The 22,500-nt window shown below is 47.3% G+C and overlaps 1 protein-coding gene across 1 annotated transcript in view; it reads left to right on the forward strand.

Annotated features, from left to right (window-relative positions):
• The window catches only part of LOC110512627 (ephrin-A3-like), a 142,181-nt gene that overhangs the window by 117,419 nt on the left and 2,262 nt on the right, over nt 1-22,500 (forward strand). The gene's annotated exons all lie outside the window — the stretch shown is intronic.

The following is a 22,500-nucleotide window of genomic DNA, read 5'->3' on the forward strand; positions in this document are numbered from 1 at the left end:
CATTACATTATAACATTACATTACAGCTACCTGTACCTGTTCAGCCTCCTGTCTTCCTCATTCCTCCTGCTATAACATTACAGATTAGGAGACAGCTACCTATACTGTTCAGCCTCCTGTCTTCCTCATTCCTCCTCCTATAACATTACAGATTAGGAGACAGCTACCTCTACTGTTCAGCCTCCTGTCTTCCTCATTCCTCCTCCTATAACATTACAGGTTAGGAGACAGCTACCTCTACTGTCCAGCCTCCTGTATTCCTCATTCCTCCTCCTATAACATTACAGATTAGGAGACAGCCTCTTCTACCTGTTCAGCCTCCTGTCTTCCTCATTCCTCCTCCTTTAACATTACAGACTAGGAGACAGCTACCTCTACTGTTCAGTCTCCTGTCTTCCTCATTCCTCCTCCTAGAACATTACAGACTAGGAGGCAGCTACCTCTACTGTTCACCCTCCTGTCTCCCTCATTTCTTCTCCTATAACATACAGACCAGGAGACAGCTACCTCTACTGTTCAGCCTCCTATCTTCCTAATTCCTCCTCCTATAACATTACAGATTAGGAGACAGCTACCTCTACTGTTCAGCCTCCTGTCTTCCTAATTCCTCGTCCTATAACTTTACAGATTAGGAGACAGCTACCTCAACTGTTCAGCCTCCTGTCTTCCTCATTCCTCCTCCTATAACATTACAGATTAGGAGACAGCTACCTATACTGTTCAGCCTCCTGTCTTCCTCATTCCTCCTCCTAGAACATTACAGATTCGGAGACAGCTACCTCTACTGTTCAGCCTCCTGTATTTCTCATTTCTCCTCCTATAACATTACAGATTAGGGGACAGCTACCTCTACTGTTCAGCCTCCTGTCTCCCTAATTCCTCCTCCTATAACTTTACAGATTAGGAGACAGCTACCTCAACTGTTCAGCCTCCTGTCTTCCTCATTCCTCCTCCTATAACATTACAGATTAGGAGACAGCTACCTCTACTGTTCAGCCTCCTGTCTTCCTCATTCCTCCTGCTATAACATTACAGATTAGGAGACAGCTACCTCTACTGTTCAGCCTCCTGTATTCCTCATTTCTCCTCCCATAACATTACAGATTAGGGGACAGCTACCTCTACTGTTCAGCCTCCTGTCTTCCTCATTCCTCCTCCTATAACATTATAGATTAGGAGACAGCTACCTCTACCTGTTCAGCCTCCTGTCTTCCTCATTCCTCCTCCTATAACATTACAGATTAGGAGACAGCTACCTCTACTGTTCAGCCTCCTGTCTTCCTCATTCCTCCTGCTATAACATTACAGATTAGGAGACAGCTACCTCTACTGTTCAGCCACCTGTCTTCCTCATTCCTCCTCCTTTAACATTACAGATTAGGAGACAGCTACCTCTACTGTTCAGCCTCCTGTCTTCCTCATTCCTCCTCCTATAACATTACATTATAACATTACATTACAGCTACCTGTACCTGTTCAGCCTCCTGTCTTCCTCATTCCTCCTGCTATAACATTACAGATTAGGAGACAGCTACCTATACTGTTCAGCCTCCTGTCTTCCTCATTCCTCCTCCTATAACATTACAGATTAGGAGACAGCTACCTCTACTGTTCAGCCTCCTGTCTTCCTCATTCCTTCTCCTTTAACATTACAGATTAGGAAACAGCTACCTCTACTGTTCAGCCACCTGTCTTCCTCATTCCTCCTCCTTTAACATTACAGATTAGGAGACAGCTACCTCTACTGTTCAGCCTCCTGTTTTCCTCATTCCTCCTCCTATAACATTACAGGTTAGGAGACAGCTACCTCTACTGTCCAGCCTCCTGTATTCCTCATTCCTCCTCCTATAACATTACAGATTAGGAGACATCCTCTTCTACCTGTTCAGCCTCCTGTCTTCCTCATTCCTCCTCCTTTAACATTACAGACTAGGAGACAGCTACCTCTACTGTTCACCCTCCTGTCTCCCTCATTTCTTCTCCTATAACATACAGACCAGGAGACAGCTACCTTTACTGTTCAGCCTCCTATCTTCCTAATTCCTCCTCCTATAACATTACAGATTAGGAGACAGCTACCTCTACTGTTCAGCCTCCTGTCTTCCTAATTCCTCGTCCTATAACTTTACAGATTAGGAGACAGCTACCTCAACTGTTCAGCCTCCTGTCTTCCTCATTCCTCCTCCTATAACATTACAGATTAGGAGACAGCTACCTCAACTGTTCAGCCTCCTGTCTTCCTCATTCCTCCTCCTAGAACATTACAGATTCGGAGACAGCTACCTCTACTGTTCAGCCTCCTGTATTCCTCATTTCTCCTCCTATAACATTACAGATTAGGGGACAGCTACCTCTACTGTTCAGCCTCCTGTCTTCCTAATTCCTCCTCCTATAACCTTACAGATTAGGAGACAGCTACCTCAACTGTTCAGCCTCCTGTCTTCCTCATTCCTCCTCCTATAACATTGGAGATTAGGAAACAGCTACCTCAACTGTTCAGCCTCCTGTCTTCCTCATTCCTCCTGCTATAACATTACAGATTAGGAGACAGCTACCTCAACTGTTCAGCCTCCTGTCTTCCTCATTCCTCCTCCTAGAAATTTACAGATTAGTGGACAGCTACCTCTACTGTTCAGCCTCCTGTCTTCCTCATTCCTCATCCTATAACATTACAGATTAGGAGACAGCTACCTCTACTGTTCAGCCACCTGTCTTCCTCATTCCTCCTCTTGTAACATTACAGATTAGGAGACAGCTACCTCTACTGTTCAGCCTCCTGTCTTCCTAATTCCTCCTCCTATAACTTTACAGATTAGGAGACAGCTACCTCAACTGTTCAGCCTCCTGTCTTCCTTATTCCTCCTCCTATAACATTACAGATTAGGAGACAGCTACCTCAACTGTTCAGCCTCCTGTCTTCCTCATTCCTCCTCCTAGAACATTACAGATTAGGAGACAGCTACCTCTACTGTTCAGCCTCCTGTATTCCTCATTTCTCCTCCTATAACATTACAGAATAGGGGACAGCTACCTCTACTGTTCAGCCTCCTGTCTTCCTCATTCCTCATCCTATAACATTACAGATTAGGAGACAGCTACCTCTACTGTTCAGCCTCCTGTCTTCCTCATTCCTCCTCCTATAACATTACAGATTAGGAGACAGCTACCTCTACCGGTTCAGCCTCCTGTCTTCCTCATTCCTTCTCCTTTAACATTACAGATTAGGAGACAGCTACCTCAACTGTTCAGCCTCCTGTCTTCCTCATTCCTCCTCCTAGAACATTACAGATTAGGAGACAGTTACCTCTAATGTTCAGCATCCTGTATTCCTCATTTTTCCTCCTATAACATTACAGATTAGGAGACAGCTACCTCTACTGTTCAGCCTCCTGTCTTCCTCATTCCTCCTCCTATAACTTTACAGATTAGGAGACAGCTACCTCTACCTGTTCAGCCTCCTGTCTTCCTCATTCCTCCTCCTATAACATTACAGATTAGGAGACAGCTACCTCTACTGTTCATCCTCCTGTCTTCCTCATTCCTTCTCCTTTAACATTACAGATTAGGAGACAGCTACCTCTACTGTTCAGCCACCTGTCTTCCTCATTCCTCCTCCTTTAACATTAAAGATTAGGAGACAGCTACCTCTACTTTTCAGCCTCCTGTCTTCCTCATTCCTCCTCCAATAACATTACAGATTAGGAGACAGCTACCTCTACTGTCCAGCCTCCTGTCTTCCTCATTCCTCCTCCTATAACATTACAGATTAGGAGACAGCTACCTCTACCTGTTCAGCCTCCTGTCTTCCTCATTCCTCCTCCTATAACATTACTTATTAGCATACAGCTACCGCTACTGTTCTGCCTCCTGTGTTCCTTATTCCTCCTCCTATAACATTACAGACTAGGAGACAGCTACCTCTACAGTTCAGCCTCCTGTCTTCCTCATTCCTCCTCTTAGAACATTACAGACTAGGAGACAGCTACCTCTACTGTTCACCTCCTGTCTTCCTCATTCCTCCTCCTATAACATTACAGATTAGGAGACAGCTACCTCAACTGTTCAGCCTCCTGTCTTCCTCATTCCTCATCCAATAACATTACAGATTAGGAGACAGCTACCTCTACTGTTCAGCCTCCTGTTTTCCTCATTCCTCCTCCTATAACATTACAGATTAGGAGACAGCTACCTCTACTGTTCAGCCACCAGTCTTCCTCATTCCTCCTCCTTTAACATTACAGATTAGGAGACAGCTACCTCTACTGTTCAGCCTCCTGTCTTCCTCATTCCTTCTCCTAGAACATTACAGATTAGGAGACAGCTACCTCTACTGTTCAGCCTCCTGTCTTCCTCATTCCTCCTCCTATAACATTACAGACTAGGAGACAGCTACCTCTACTGTTCAGCCTCCTGTCTTCCTCATTCCAACTCCTTTAACATTACAGATTAGGAGACAGCTACCTCTACTGTTCACCCTCCTGTCTTCCTCATTCCTCCTCCTATAACATTACAGATTAGGAGATATCTACCTCTACTGTTCAGCCTCCTGTTTTCCTCATTCCTCCTCCTATAACATTACAGATTATGAGACAGCTACCTGTTCAGCCACCTGTCTTCTTAATTCCTCCTCTACACCTCACCTCTCTCTGACACCTCTACCACTCTATCTCTCTGACACCTCTACCCCCTCTCTCTCTCTGACACCTCTACCATTCTCTCTCTCTGACACCTCGACCACCCGTTCTCTCTGACACCTCTATCCCCTATCTCTCTGGCACCTCTACCCCCTCTCTCTCTGACACCTCTACCACCCGCTCTCTCTGACACCTCTACCACCTTCTCTGTCTGACACCTCTACCACCCTCTGTCTCTGGCACCTCTACGACCCTCTCTCTCTGACACCTCTACCACATTCTCTCTCTGACACCTCTACCACCCTCTCTCTCTGACACCTCTACCACCCTCTCTCTCTGACACCTCTACGACCCTCTCACTCTGACACCTCTACCACCTTCTCTCTCTGACACCTCTACCACCTTCTCTCTCTGGCACCTCTACCACCCTCTCTCTCTGACACCTCTACGACCCTCTCTCTCTGACACCTCTACCACATTCTCTCTCTGACACCTCTACCACCCTATCACTCTGACACCTCTACCACCCTATCACTCTGACACCTCAACCACCCTCACCTTCTGACACCTCTATACCCTCTCTCTGGCACCTCGACCACCCTCTCCCTCTGACACCATTACCACCCTATCACTCTGACACCTCTACCACTCTATCACTCTGACACCTCTACCACCATATCACTCTGACACCTCTACCACCTTTTCACTCTGACACCTCTACCACCCTATCACTCTGACACCTCTACCACCTTCTCTCTATGACACCTCTACCACCTTCTCTCTCTGACACCTCTACCACCCTCTCTCTCTCTGGCACCTCTACCACCCTATCACTCTGACACCTCTACCACCCTATCACTCTGCCACCTCTACCACCCTATCACTCTTACACCTCAACCACCCTCACTCTCTGACACCTCTATACCCTCTCTCTGGCACCTCGACCACACTCTCCCTCTGACACCTCTACCACCCTATCACTCTGACACCTCTACCACCCTATCACTCTGACACCTCTACCACCATATCACTCTGACACCTCTACCACCTTCTCTCTCTGACACCTCTACCACCTTCTCTCTCTGGCACCTCTACCACCCTCTCTCTCTGACACCTATACGACCCTCTCTCTCTGACACCTCTACCACATTCTCTCTCTGATACCTCTACCACCCTATCACTCTGACACCTCTACCACCCTATCACTCTGACACCTCAACCACCCTCACCTTCTGACACCTCTATACCCTCTCTCTGGCACCTCGACCACCCTCTCCCTCTGACACCATTACCACCCTATCACTCTGACACCTCTACCACTCTATCACTCTGACACCTCTACCACCCTATCACTCTGACACCTCTACCACCTTCTCTCTCTCTGACACCTCTACCACCTTCTCTCTCTGACACCTCTACCACCCTCTCTCTCTCTGGCACCTCTACCACCCTATCACTCTGACACCTCTACCACCCTATCACTCTGCCACCTCTACCACCCTATCACTCTTACACCTCAACCACCCTCACTCTCTGACACCTCTATACCCTCTCTCTGGCACCTCGACCACACTCTCCCTCTGACACCTCTACCACCCTATCACTCTGACACCTCTACCACCCTATCACTCTGACACCTCTACCACCATATCACTCTGACACCTCTACCACCTTATCACTCTGACACCTCATCACTCTGACACCTCAACCACCCTCACTCTCTGACACCTCTACCACCCTATCACTCTGACACCTCTACCACCCTATCACTCTGACACCTCTACCACCCTCTCTCTCTGGCACCTCTACGACCCTCTCTCTCTGACACCTCTACCACATTCTCTCTCTGACACCTCTACCACCCTCTCCCTCTGACACCTCTACCACCCTCTCTCTCTGACAGCTCTACGACCCTCTCTCTCTGACACCTCTACCACATTCTCTCTCTGACACCTCTACCACATTCTCTCTCTGACACCTCTACCACCCTATTCATCTGACACCTCTACCACCCTATCACTCTGACACCTCAACCACCCTCACCTTCTGACACCTCTATACCCTCTCTCTGGCACCTCGACCACCCTATCACTCTGAGACCTCTACCACCCTATCACTCTGACACCTCTACCACCCTATCACTCTGACACCTCTACCACCCTATCACTCTGACACCTCTACCACCTTATCACTCTGACACGTCATCACTCTGACACCTCAACCACCCTCACTCTCTGACACCTCTACCACCCTATCACTCTGACACCTCTACCACCCTATCACTCTGACACCTCTACCACCCTCTCTCTCTGGCACCTCTACGACCCTCTCTCTCTGACACCTCTACCACATTCTCTCTCTGACACCTCTACCACCCTCTCCCTCTGACACCTCTACCACCCTCTCTCTCTGACACCTCTACGACCCTCTCTCTCTGACACCTCTACCACATTCTCTCTCTGACACCTCTACCACATTCTCTCTCTGACACCTCTATCACCCTATTCATCTGACACCTCTACCACCCTATCACTCTGACACCTCAACCACCCTCACCTTCTGACACCTCTATACCCTCTCTCTGACACCTCTATACCCTCTCTCTGACACCTCTACCACCCTATCACTCTGAGACCTCTACCACCCTATCACTCTGACACCTCTACCACCCTATCACTCTGACACCTCTACCACCCTATCACTCTGACACCTCTACCACCTTATCACTCTGACACGTCATCACTCTGACACCTCAACCACCCTCACTCTCTGACACCTCTACCACCCTATCACTCTGACACCTCTACCACCCTCTCTCTCTGGCACCTCTACGACCCTCTCTCTCTGACACCTCTACCACATTCTCTCTCTGACACCTCTACCACCCTCTCCCTCTGACACCTCTACCACCCTCTCTCTCTGACAGCTCTACGACCCTCTCTCTCTGACACCTCTACCACATTCTCTCTCTGACACCTCTACCACCCTCTCTCTCTGGCACCTCTACCACCCTATCACTCTGACACCTCTACCACCCTATCACTCTGCCACCTCTACCACCCTATCACTCTTACACCTCAACCACCCTCAACCACCCTCACTCTCTGACACCTCTACCACCCTCTCTCTCTGGCACCTCTACCACCCTATCACTCTGACACCTCTACCACCCTATCACTCTGACACCTCTACCACCCTATCACTCTGACACCTCTACCACCCTATCACTCTGACACCTCTACCACCTTATCACTCTGACACCTCATCACTCTGACACCTCAACCACCCTCACTCTCTGACACCTCTACCACCCTATCACTCTGACACCTCTACCACCCTATCACTCTGACACCTCTACCACCCTATCACTCTGAAACCTCAACCACCCTCTCTCTCTGACACCTCTACCACCCTATCACTCTAACACCTCTACCACCCTATCACTCTGACACCTCAACCACCCTCTCTCTCTGACACCTCTACCACCCTCTCTCTCTGACACCTCTACCACCCTCTCCCTCTGGCACCTCTACCACCCTCTCTCTCTGACACCTCTACCACCCAATCTCTCTGACACCTCTACCACCCTCTCCCTCTGGCACCTCTACCACCCTCTCTCTCTGACACCTCTACCACCTTCTCTGTCTGACACCTCTACCACCCTCTCTCTTTATTGGATTGGGAAACATATGTTTACATTGCCAAAGCAAGTGAATTATGTAATAAACAAAAGTGAAATAAACAATAAAAATGAACAGTAAACATTACACTCACAATAGTTCCAAAGGAATAAAGACATTACAAATGTCATATTATGTGCAAATAATCTCTGTCTGACACCTCTAAAACCATGTCTCTCTCTCTCGTGCTCTCTGTTTCTCCGTCTATCTCGCTTGGCCTGTCACTCTTCTCTCACCTCTACCACCCACTCTCTCTGACACCTCTACCACCCTCTCCCTCTGGCACCTCTACCACCCTCTCTCTCTGACACCTCTACCACCCACTCTCTCTGACACCTCTACCACCCACTCTCTCTGACACCTCTACCACCCACTCTCTCTGACACCTCTACCACCCACTCTCTCTGACACCTCTACCACCCTCTCCCTCTGGCACCTCTACCACCCTCTCTCTCTGACACCTCTACCACCTTCTCTGTCTGACACCTCTACCACCCTCTCTCTTTATTGGATTGGGAAACATATGTTAACATTGCCAAAGCAAGTGAATTATGTAATAAACAAAAGTGAAATAAACAATAAAAATGAACAGTAAACATTACACTCACAATAGTTCCAAAGGAATAAAGACATTACAAATGTCATATTATGTGCAAATAATCTCTGTCTGACACCTCTAAAACCATGTCTCTCTCTCTCGTGCTCTCTGTTTCTCCGTCTATCTCGCTTGGCCTGTCACTCTTCTCTCACCTCTACCACCCACTCTCTCTGACACCTCTACCACCCTCTCCCTCTGGCACCTCTACCACCCTCTCTCTCTGACACCTCTACCACCCACTCTCTCTGACACCTCTACCACCCACTCTCTCTGACACCTCTACCACCCACTCTCTCTGACACCTCTACCACCCACTCTCTCTGACACCTCTACCACCCTCTCCCTCTGGCACCTCTACCACCCTCTCTCTCTGACACCTCTACCACCTTCTCTGTCTGACACCTCTACCACCCTCTCTCTTTATTGGATTGGGAAACATATGTTAACATTGCCAAAGCAAGTGAATTATGTAATAAACAAAAGTGAAATAAACAATAAAAATGAACAGTAAACATTACACTCACAATAGTTCCAAAGGAATAAAGACATTACAAATGTCATATTATGTGCAAATAATCTCTGTCTGACACCTCTAAAACCATGTCTCTCTCTCTCGTGCTCTCTGTTTCTCCGTCTATCTCGCTTGGCCTGTCACTCTTCTCTCCCTCTCTGTTCTGTCTGTTATGTGCTGGGTCCTGGCAGCCGTTCTCTGTATTACAGCACTTCACTAATCAGAGCATTATTCTAATCACTGTGAAACACAGGCCCTACACACACACACACACGCACGCACGCACGCACGCACGCACACACACACACACACACACACACACACACACACACACACACACACAGAGCTCAATACAGATCTGTTTGATTAGTATGACATGGAGTTTAGCTGAGCAGAACGCTCTACAAGCTCATTTTGCAATCTCTCTCTCCTTCCCTCTATCCTTCTCTCTCTCTCTCCTTCCCTCTATCCTTCTCTCTCTCCTTCCCTCTATCCTTCTCTCTCTCTCTCCTTCCCTCTATCCTTCTCTCTCTCTCTCCTTCCCTCTATCCTTCTCTCTCTCTCCTTCCCTCTATCCTTCTCTCTCTTTCCTTGCCTATATCCTTCCCTCTCTCCTTCCCTCTATCCTTCTCTCTCTCTCCTTCCCTCTATCCTTCTCTCTCTCTCCTTGCCTATATCCTTCCCTCTCTCCTTCCCTCTATCCTTCTCTCTCTCTCCTTCCCTCTATCCTTCTCTCTCTCCTTCCCTCTATCCTTCCCTCTCTCCTTCCCTCTCTCCTTCCCTCTATCCTTCCCTCTCTCCTTTCCTCCATCCTTCTCTCTCTCCTTCCCTCTATCCTTCTCCTTCTCTCCTTCCCTCTATCCTTCTCCCTCTATCCTTCCCTCTCTCCTTCCCTATATCCTTCCCTCTATCCTTCTCTCTCTCTCCTTCCCTCTATCCTTCCCTCTCTCCTTCCCTCTATCCTTCCCTCTATCCTTCCCTCTCTCTCCTTCCCTCTATCCTTCTCTCTCTCTCCTTCCCTCTATCCTTCTCTCTCTCTCCTTCCCTCTATCCTTCCCTCTATCCTTCTCTCTCTCTCCTTCCCTCTCTCCTTCCCTCTATCCTTCTCTCTCTCTCCTTCCCTCTATCCTTCTCTCTCTCTCCTTCCCTCTATCCTTATCTCTCTCTCCTTTCCTCCTTCTCTCTCTCCTTCCCTCTATCATTGTCTCTATCTCCTTCCCTCTATCCTTCTCTCTCTCCTTCCATCTATCCTTCTCTCTCTCCTTCGCTCTACCCTTCTCTCTCTCTCCTTCCATATATCCTTCTCTCTCTCATCCCTCTATCCTTCTCTCTCTCTCCTTCCCTCTTTCCTTAGCTCTCTCTCCTTTCCTCCTTCTCTCTCTCCTTCCCTCTATCCTTCTCTCTCTCTCCTTCCCCCCCTCTCTCTCCTTCTACACACACACACACGCACGCACGCACGCATACACGCACGCACGCACGCACACACACACACACACACACACACACACACAGAGCTCAATACAGATCTGTTTGATTAGTATGACATGGAGTTTAGCTGAGCAGAACGCTCTACAAGCTCATTTTGCAATCTCTCTCTCCTTCCCTCTATCCTTCTCTCTCTCTCTCCTTCCCTCTATCCTTCTCTCTCTCTCTCTCTCTCCTTCCCTCTATCCTTCTCTCTCTCTCTCCTTCCCTCTATCCTTCTCTCTCTCGCTCCTTCCCTCTATCCTTCTCTCTCTCTCCTTCCCTCTATCCTTCTCTCTCTTTCCTTGCCTATATCCTTCCCTCTCTCCTTCCCTCTATCCTTCTCTCTCTCTCCTTCCCTCTATCCTTCTCTCTCTCCTTCCCTCTATCCTTCCCTCTCTCCTTCCCTCTCTCCTTCCCTCTATCCTTCCCTCTCTCCTTTCCTCCATCCTTCTCTCTCTCCTTCCCTCTATCCTTCTCCTTCTCTCCTTCCCTCTATCCTTCTCCCTCTATCCTTCCCTCTCTCCTTCCCTCTCTTCTTCCCTCTCTCCTTCCCTATATCCTTCCCTCTATCCTTCTCTCTCTCTCCTTCCCTCTATCCTTCCCTCTCTCCTTCCCTCTATCCTTCCCTCTCTCTCCTTCCCTCTATCCTTCTCTCTCTCTCCTTCCCTCTATCCTTCTCTCTCTCTCCTTCCCTCTATCCTTCCCTCTATCCTTCTCTCTCTCTCCTTCCCTCTCTCCTTCCCTCTATCCTTCTCTCTCTCTCCTTCCCTCTATCCTTCTCTCTCTCTCCTTCCCTCTATCCGTCTCTGTCTCTCCTTCCCTCTATCCTTCTCTCTCTCTCTCCTTCCCTCTATCCTTCCCTCTCTCCTTCCCTCTCTCCTTCCCTCTATCCTTCTCTCTCTCTCCTTCCCTCTATCCTTCTCTCTCTCTCCTTCCCTCTATCCTTCTCTCTCTCTCTCCTTCCCTCTATCCTTCTCTCTCTCGTTCCCTCTATCCTTCTCTCTCTCCTTCCCTCTATCCTTATCTCTCTCTCCTTCCCTCTATCCTTCTCTCTCTCTCCTTCCCTCTATCCTTCTCTCTCTCCTTCCCTCTATCCTTCTCTCTCTCCTTCCCTCGACCCTTCTCTCTCTCTCCTTCCATATATCCTTCTCTCTCTCTCCTTCCCTCTATCCTTATCTCTCTCTCCTTTCCTCCTTCTCTCTCTCCTTCCCTCTATCATTGTCTCTCTCTCCTTCCCTCTATCCTTCTCTCTCTCCTTCCATCTATCCTTCTCTCTCTCCTTCCCTCTACCCTTCTCTCTCTCTCCTTCCCTCTACCCTTCTCTCTCTCTCCTTCCATATATCCTTCTCTCTCTCATCCCTCTATCCTTCTCTCTCTCTCCTTCCCTCTTTCCTTAGCTCTCTCTCCTTTCCTCCTTCTCTCTCTCCTTCCCTCTATCCTTCTCTCTCTCTCATTCCCCCCCTCTCTCTCCTTCCCTCTATCCTTCTCTCTCTCTCTCCTTCCCTCTATCATTCTCTCTCTCTCCTTCCCTCTATCCTTATCTCTCTCTCCTTTCCTCCTTCTCTCTCTCCTTCCCTCTATCATTATCTCTCTCTCCTTCCCTCTATCATTCTCTCTCTCCTTCCATCTATCCTTCTCTCTCTCCTTCCCTCTACCCTTCTCTCTCTCTCCTTCCATATATCATTCTCTCTCTCCATCCCTCTATCCTTCTCTCTCTCTCCTTCCCTCTTTCCGTATCTCTCTCTCCTTTCCTCCTTTCCTCCTCTCTCTTCTTCCCTCTATCCTTCTCTCTCTCCTTCCCCCCCTATCTCTCTCTCCTTCCCTCTATCCTTCTATCTCTCTCTCCTTCCCTCTATCATTCTCTCTCTCTCCATCCCTCTATCCTTATCTCTCTCTCCTTTCCTCTTTCTCTCTCTCCTTTCCTCCTTCTCTTTCTCTCTCCTTCCCCCCTCTCTCTTTCTCTCCTTCCCTCTATCCTTCTCTCTCTCTCCTTCCCTCTATCCTTCTCTCTCTCTCCTTCCCTCTCCCCCTCTCTCTCTCCTTCCCTCTCTCCTTCTCTCTCTCTTCTTCCCTCTATACTTATCTCTCTCTCCTTCCCTCTATCCTTCTCTCTCTCTCCTTCCCTCTCCCCCTCTCTCTCTCCTTCCCTCTCTCCTTCTCTCTCTCTCCTTCCCTCTATCCTTCTCTCTCTCTCCTTCCCTCTATACTTCTTTCTCTCTCCTTCCCTCTATCCTTCTCTCTCTCTCCTTCCCTCTCCCCCTCTCTCTCTCCTTCCCTCTATCCTTCTCTCTCTCTCCTTCCCTCTATACTTCTTTCTCTCTCCTTCCCTCTATCCTTCTCTCTCTCTCCTTCCCTCTCCCCCTCTCTCTCTCCTTCCCTCTCCCCCTCTCTCTCCTTCCCTCTCTCCTTCTCTCTCTCTCCTTCCCTCTATACTTCTTTCTCTCTCCTTCCCTCTATCCTTCTCTCTCTCTCCTTCCCTCTCCCCCTCTCTCTCTCCTTCCCTCTCCCCCTCTCTCTCTCCTTCCCTCTATCCTTCTCTCTCTCTCCTTCCCTCTATACTTCTTTCTCTCTCCTTCCCTCTATCCCCCTCTCTCTCTCCTTCCCTCTCCCCCTCTCTCTCTCCTTCCCTCTCCCCCTCTCTCTCTCCTTCCCTCTCTCCTTCTCTCTCTCTCCTTCCCTCCTTCTCTTTCTCTTTCTCCTCCCTTCTCAGTGCCTCTCAGTGCTATTTCAGGGGGCTGCCCACTTGAATTAGTGTCGGCTGAAAATCAACCCCCCACCACATGCCCCTCTGCATCTTGTATTAAATTCAATTTCAATCTAATTCTCCTTCAGATGTAATGGTGTGAGCAGGTCCCTGTACGCCCATAAAGATACAACCAAATGCCTCAGTAAGAGATGATGCAGCAGAATGTACAGTAGGCCTATATAGTGCACTTCATTATAGCATTAGCATATCATGCTAATTAACAGCATAAATAGCCTCTGGGTTAGCTTCTTGTTAGCCACATAAAAAGCCACAGGACCTGACCAAGAAAGAACCCAGACTCCCCCTCCCCCTCCCCTAGATCACAGAGTTTTTATCTGGAAAACCTACTGGCCCTGCATTGTGAAAGCAGTGAGGACTGTTACTGAGGTAACATTAACATATTAAACAATCTATTAGCATCCAGTTTGTATCAATGCACTGATTAACCATCAAAAAGAATGTTGGCAACGTTTGGCTAATTAGCGTCAGTGTTGCACAATAGCATCTAATCAGCATCCAGTGGCTCTAATTCATTACTGTTAGCATGTTCACGCTAATTAGCTGTGAGTTTACCACACAGGCACACATACACACGCAAACATACACATGCATGCACACACAAACACACACACAGTACCCTGAGGAGCAGGAGTTTTAGTGACAGATGCGTTAGTATCATTGTAGCTTGTGTTGACAACTCAAACAGTCAATCAGTGTTGCATTATCTTGCTAATCACTCCATAGCATTAGGCTGATTGGTAATGATGCAGCATCAGTGATAGGATGAACTATTATCAATATTGACACAGTCTCCCCTCCTGCCTCCTTGAGTCTGACTCACCCACCCACACACACACACACACACACACACACACACACACACACACACACACACACACACACACACAGCCACTGCCAGATATCCATCTGAAGGAGAGCAGGAGCATAAACGAATGAAGAGGAATTGATTAGTTGTTCTTTCTAAACGGCTCTAAGCAGCAGCTCTAGATGGCTGCCAGTGGACTTCAGGTCTCTACAGCCAATAGATTAGATGACTTCTGGTAGCAGATTGATAGAGAAGGGAGAAGACTGCTAGTGTTCCTCAACCCCTGGCACATCCTAAATGATCATTTTAATCTATTCTCAGCAATCCTCCACAGAGCATGGACTACAGAAGCAGAGTCTAACTCTAGTCCAACTCTAAAGGACTTGAGAATCTGATCATGTCTGTGTCTAGTCTCCCAGCTGACTGCACCAGTCAGACCACTAACACTGGCCCCTGCTGACCTCTACTGGTCACCACACACACTGCAGCACAATGAAGGAATGTCTGTTAGTGATGTGCGGGTTGACTTATAACCGGCAGTCCCTACGGTTATATTCGCGAGGCAGATGGGTTTAGGGTCAATAAATATTGTGTGGATGAAGGGCGGGTGGTTGAATAAAGATTAAACAATGCATTAAAAATGTATCATTCTTGTGCAATTCATATCTATAGGCAACCTTTAGGTTTTTCTTTCATTGTTTGTTTCTGGCGTTAGTGCGTAGCCTCACAGTAGCACGCCAAATACACAACAACTGCTAAAATATTTTTAGAAACTTGGGCTGAAGAAAAGTTAAGGTCGATCCACTGAGGCAAAAAGGAAATGTCGGAGTCCAAATTTGATAAGAAAATATCAGCGAAATGGAGAGTTACAAAATAAATTGAAGGGAGGGCTAGAACAGTTGTCTGGGAAATAATGTTTGTGATGACTTGGTGTAGCAGTAAAAGAGGACGATAGCAGTGTCGGCTGTGTTATATGTGATGACGGTGAGGCGCTATACAAATTCAACAGTCACATTACAGGGATTTCAAAATAGCACGTCAAAGGAACTCTAGGCTACTGTTCAGATGGGTTTAATGTAGTAGTAGTCTGACATCTGGACACTGACTATAGGTCTATAACCTCTCACAGAGTCTAATGTCATATTAACTGTAGGTCTATAACCTCTCACAGAGCCTAATGTCATGTTAACTGTAGGTCTATAACCTCTCACAGAGCCTAATGTCAAATTAACTGTAGGTCTATAACCTCTCACAGAGCCTAATGTCATGTTAACTGTATGTCTATAACCTCTCACAGAGCGCCTAATGTAATATTAACTGTAGGTCTATAACCTCTCACAGAGCCTAATGTCATATTAACTGTAGGTCTATAACCTCTCACAGAGCCTAATGTCATGTTAACTGTAGGTCTATAACCTCTCACAGAGCCTAATGTCATGTTAACTGTAGGTCTATAACCTCTCACAGAGCCTAATGTCATATTAACTGTAGGTCTATAACCTCTCACAGAGCCTAATGTCAAATTAACTGTAGGTCTATAACCTCTCACAGAGCCTAATGTCATATTAACTGTAGGTCTATAACCTCTCACAGAGCCTAATGTCATATTAACTGTAGGTCTATAACCTCTCATAGAGCCTAATGTCAAATTAACTGTAGGTCTATAACCTCTCACAGAGCCTAATGTCATGTTAACTGTAGGTCTATAACCTCTCACAGAGCCTAATGTCAAATTAACTGTAGGTCTATAACCTCTCACAGAGCCTAATGTCAAATTAACTGTAGGTCTATAACCTCTCACAGAGCCTAATGTCATGTTAACTGTAGGTCTATAACCTCTCACAGAGCCTAATGTCATATTAACTGTAGGTCTATAACCTCTCACAGAGAATAACACACACACACTCTCTCTCTCTCACACACACACACACACACACACACACACACATACACACACACACACACACACTAACCCCTATTGGTGTCTGAGCTGTCTCATGGCTCTCTGATGAATCATTATTACAGACGACACCTCCGATGTGTGTGTGACCTGGTGTTTGACCCCAGAGTGCGTGCAAAGATTAAGGTGTGTCACACCTGCCTACACACAGTAACGCAGGGAGACAAACACAACAAACACTTGTGCAACATATAGTAAGTATACTCACGTTCATGGAGGTGTGTGTGTGTATGTGTGACAGGTACACACTCCAAAACGGGTTCTTTCAGATTCTCCACATCCACAGTATCTGGCACTGCCATAACAAGGTTCTGTCGTCGGGTCGAAGAAACAGTGTTCTCACCTCTTTCCCTCAAACACACACACACACACACACACACACACACACCACGGTCACAGAAGGGTCAAACTGTTTCTAACCTCAGTCACAGAACAGTCAGGATGTTTAACACCATCATAGCTTATTAGGAGAGAGGAGCTCTGACTAGGAACAACCAGGTGTGGATGTTTACAACACAACCACTACAGAACATGAACACATGTTTTCTCATGGCGTGCATACGAAATGGCTCCACTATTCCCTGTATAGTGTACCCCTTCTCCTGTATCCTGTATAGTGTACCCCTTCCCCTGTATCCTGTATAGTGTACCCCTTCCCCTGTATCCTGTATAGTGTACCCCTTCCCCTGTATCCTGTATAGTGTACCCCTTCCCCTGTATCCTGTATAGTGTACCCCTTCCCCTGTATCCTGTATAGTGTACCCCTTCCCCTGTATCCTGTATAGTGTACCCCTTACCCTGTATCCTGTATAGTGTACCCCTTACCCTGTATCCTGTATAGTGTACCCCTTCCCCTGTATCCTGTATAGTGTACCCCTTCCCCTGTATCCTGTATAGTGTACCCCTTACCCTGTATCCTGTATAGTGTTCCCCTGTATCCTGTATCCTGTATAGTGTACCCCTTCCCCTGTATCCTGTATAGTGTACCCCTTCTCCTGTATCCTGTATAGTGTTCCCCTGTATCCTGTATAGTGTACCCCTTCCCCTGTATCCTGTATAGTGTACCCCTTCTCCTGTATCCTGTATAGTGTACCCCTTCCCCTGTATCCTGTATAGTGTACCCCTTCCCCTGTATCCTGTATAGTGTACCCCTTCTCCTGTATCCTGTATAGTGTTCCCCTGTATCCTGTATAGTGTACCCCTTCCCCTGTATCCTGTATAGTGTACCCCTTCCCCTGTATCCTGTATAGTGTACCCCTTCTCCTGTATCCTGTATAGTGTACCCCTTCCCCTGTATCCTGTATAGTGTACCCCTTCCCCTGTATCCTGTATAGTGTACCCCTTCTCCTGTATCCTGTATAGTGTACCCCTTCTCCTGTATCCTGTATAGTGTACCCCTTCTCCTGTATCCTGTATAGTGTACCCCTTCCCCTGTATCCTGTATAGTGTACCCCTTCCCCTGTATCCTGTATAGTGTACCCCTTCCCCTGTATAGCGTACCCCTTACCCTGTATCCTGTATAGTGTACCCCTTCCCCTGTATCCTGTATAGTGTGCCCCTTCCCCTGTATAGTGTACCCCTTCTCCTGTATCCTGTATAGTGTACCCCTTCCCCTGTATCCTGTATAGTGTACCCCTTCCCCTGTATCCTGTATAGTGTACCCCTTCCCCTGTATAGTGTACCCCTTACCCTGTATCCTGTATAGTGTACCCCTTACCCTGTATCCTGTATAGTGTACCACTTCTCCTGTATAGTGTACCCCTTCCCCTGTATCCTGTATAGTGTACCCCTTCTCCTGTATAGTGTACCCCTTCTCCTGTATAGTGTACCCCTTACCCTGTATCCTGTATAGTGTACCCCTTACCCTGTATCCTGTATAGTGTACCCCTTACCCTGTATCCTGTATAGTGTACCCCTTCTCCTGTATAGTGTACCCCTTCCCCTGTATCCTGTATAGTGTACCCCTTCCCCTGTATAGTGTACCCCTTCTCCTGTATCCTGTATAGTGTACCCCTTCCCCTGTATCCTGTATAGTGTACCCCTTACCCTGTATCCTGTATAGTGTACCCCTTCTCCTGTATAGTGTACCCCTTCCCCTGTATCCTGTATAGTGTACCCCTTCTCCTGTATAGTGTACCCCTTCTCCTGTATAGTGTACCCCTTACCCTGTATCCTGTATAGTGTACCCCTTTTCCAGTATAGTGTACCCCTTCCCCTGTATCCTGTATAATGTACCCCTTCCCCTGTATCCTGTATAGTGTACCCCTTACCCTGTATTCTGTATAGTGTACCCCTTACCCTGTATCCTGTATAGTGTACCCCTTCCCCTGTATCCTGTACAGTGTACCCCTTACCCTGTATCCTGTATAGTGTACCCCTTCTCCTGTATCCTGTATAGTGTACCCCTTACCCTGTATCCTGTATAGTGTACCCCTTCCCCTGTATCCTGTATAGTGTACCCCTTCACCTGTATCCTGTATAGTGTACCCCTTCTCCTGTATAGTCTACCCCTTCTCCTGTATAGTGTACCCCTTCCCCTGTATCCTGTATAGTGTACCCCGTTCCACTGTATCCTGTATAGTGTACCCCTTCCCCTGTATCCTGTATAGTGTACCCCGTTCCACTGTATCCTGTATAGTGTACCCCTTCCCCTGTATTCTGTATAGTGTACCCCTTACCCTGTATCCTGTATAGTGTACCCCGTTCCACTGTATCCTGTATAGTGTACCCCTTCCCCTGTATCCTGTATAGTGTACCCCTTCCCCTGTATCCTGTATAGTGTACCCCTTACCCTGTATCCTGTATAGTGTACCCCTTCCCCTGTATTCTGTATAGTGTACCCCTTACCCTGTATTCTGTATAGTGTACCCCTTACCCTGTATCCTGTATAGTGTACCCCTTACCCTGTATCCTGTATAGTGTACCCCTTCCCCTGTATTCTGTATAGTGTACCCCTTACCCTGTATCCTGTATAGTGTACCCCTTACCCTGTATCCTGTATAGTGTACCCCTTCCCCTGTATTCTGTATAGTGTACCCCTTACCCTGTATTCTGTATAGTGTACCCCTTACCCTGCATCCTGTATGGTGTACCCCTTCCCCTGTATCCTGTACAGTGTACCCCTTACCCTGTATCCTGTATAGTGTACCCCTTCTCCTGTATAGTGTACCCCTTACCCTGTATCCTGTATAGTGTACCCCTTCCCCTGTATCCTGTATAGTGTACCCCTTACCCTGTATCCTGTATAGTGTACCCCTTACCCTGTATCCTGTATAGTGTACCCCTTACCCTGTATAGTGTACCCCTTACCCTGTATCCTGTATAGTGCACCCCTTTCCCTGTATCCTGTATAGTGTTCCCCTTACCCTGTATAGTGTACCCCTTCCCCTGTATCCTGTATAGTGTACCCCTTACCCTGTATCCTGTATAGTGTACCCCTTCCCCTGTATCCTGTATAGTGTATCCCTTACCCTGTATCCTGTATAGTGTACCCCTTACCCTGTATAGTGTACCCCTTCCCCTGTATCTTGTATAGTGTACCCCTTACCCTGTATCCTGTATAGTGTACCCCTTACCCTGTATAGTGTACCCCTTCCCCTGTATCTTGTATAGTGTACCTCTTACCCTGTATCCTGTATAGTGTACCCCCAATCCTGTATCCTTTAACAGTGCACTACTTTGGGCCAGGGCTCTGGTCTAAAGTAGTGCACTATACAGGGAATAGGGGCCATTCAGAAGCAGCCATGGTGTCAGTGAAAACACAGAGAAAAGAAGTAGTTGTATTATATAGACTGAACTGTGGCCTACAGCATCCCTCCCATCTCATTAATCAAGTCCACATAAAACTAAGGGTGTGTTCCTCTGTCTGAGCGTGTACCTGGACACACCTTCTGCTTTTCCTAGCCTGACCCCATGTGTACGCATCATCACCAAACAGACCAGACGATAGGAGCTATTTATAGTGCTTGGCCAGGTGTACCTGTGTCTGTGTACGTATGTCTGTGCTTTTATATGTGTGTGTGTCAGTGTGTGGCAGAGTCATTATAATCAGACTATAGACTTCAGTATTGGAGAGACAGTGTGTTCATTCTCTCTGTCATGCTGATGCACTGTTTTTGTAATAGGCAGCTTAGAGTGTTAGTGTGTGTGAGTGTTAGTGTGTGTGAGTGTTGACTACACTGGTTCCTCTCTGTGTCTGGGTGTTAGAGTGTGTGAGTGAGTGTGTGTGTGTGTGTGTGTGTGTGTGTGTGTGTGTGTGTGTGTGTGTGTGTGTGTGTGTGTGTGTGTGTGTGTGTGTGTGTGTGTGTGTGTGTGTGTGTGTGTGTGTGTGTGTGTGTGTGTGTGTGTGTGTGTGTGTGTGTGTGTGTGTGTGTGTGAGTGAGAGAGAAGTGTTTCACCTCTGTCTCGTTGTCAGTGGGTGTTGTACTATTAGCTTTTATTAGCCAAATATTATTTCACTAGAGCCTCTCTTCTCTGTCAGTAGCTAAGAGAGGAGGCTACAGTTTATACACACAGTGGGTAGATGATCCCTGGTCACCCACTGTTCTTCAGGCTATGACAGGTTACCACTGTTCTTCAGGCTATGACAGGTTACCACTGTTCTTCAGGCTATGGCAGGTTACCACTGTTCTTCAGGCTATGACAGGTTACCACTGTTCTTCAGGCTATGACAGGTTACCACTGTTCTTCAGGCTATGACAGGTTACCACTGTTCTTCAGGCTATGACAGGTTACCACTGTTCTTCAGGCTATGACAGGTTACCACTGTTCTTCAGGCTATGACAGGTTACCACTGTTCTTCAGGCTATGACAGGTTACCACTGTTCTTCAGGCTATGACAGGTTACCACTGTTCTTCAGGCTATGACAGGTTACCACTGTTCTTCAGGCTATGACAGGTTACCACTGTTCTTCAGGCTATGACAGGTTACCACTGTTCTTCAGGCTATGACAGGTTACCACTGTTCTTCAGGCTATGACAGGTTACCACTGTTTCTAATGCTATGACAGGTTACCACTGTTTCTAATGCTATGACAGGTTACCACTGTTCTTCAGGCTATGACAGGTTACTACTGTTCTTCAGGCTATGACAGGTTACCACTGTTCTTCAGGCTATGACAGGTTACCACTGTTTTTCAGGCTATGGCAGGTTACCACTGTTCTTCAGGCTATGACAGGTTACCACTGTTTCTAATGCTATGGCAGGTTACCACTGTTTCTAATGCTATGACAGGTTACCACTGTTCTTCAGGCTATGACAGGTTACTACTGTTCTTCAGGCTATGACAGGTTACCACTGTTCTTCAGGCTATGACAGGTTACCACTGTTCTTCAGGCTATGACAGGTTACCACTGTTCTTCAGGCTATGGCAGGTTACCACTGTTTCTAATGCTATGGCAGGTTACCACTGTTTCTAATGCTATGACAGGTTACCACTGTTCTTCAGGCTATGACAGGTTACCACTGTTCTTCAGGCTATGACAGGTTACCACTGTTCTTCAGGCTATGACAGGTTACCACTGTTCTTCAGGCTATGACAGGTTACCACTGTTCTTCAGGCTATGACAGGTTACCACTGTTCTTCAGGCTATGACAGGTTACCACTGTTTCTAATGCTATGACAGGTTACCACTGTTTCTAATGCTATGACAGGTTACCACTGTTTCTAATGCTATGACAGGTTACCACTGTTTCTAATGCTATGACAGGTTACCACTGTTTCTAATGCTATGACAGGTTACCACTGTTTCTAATGCTATGACAGGTTACCACTGTTTCTAATGCTATTGCAGGTTACCACTGTTTCTAATGCTATGGCAGGTTACCACAGTTTCTAATGCTATGGCAGGTTACCACTGTTATTCAGGCTATGACAGGTTACCACTGTTTCTAATGCTATGGCAGGTTACAACTGTTTCTATTGCTATGGCAGGATGCTGACGCCAATTGGACTGGTAGATGCGCTGTTTCCCTCTAATAAAATGATTGCTAATTCTCTCTCTCCCTCTCTCTGTCTCTCTCTCTGTGTATCTCTGTCTCTCTGTCTCTCTCTGTGTATCTCTGTCTCTCTGTCTCTC

Source organism: Oncorhynchus mykiss, chromosome 2, assembly GCF_057628025.1.
Source record: "Oncorhynchus mykiss isolate SJ-2025 chromosome 2, ASM5762802v1, whole genome shotgun sequence".
Lineage (NCBI taxonomy): Eukaryota > Metazoa > Chordata > Actinopteri > Salmoniformes > Salmonidae > Oncorhynchus > Oncorhynchus mykiss.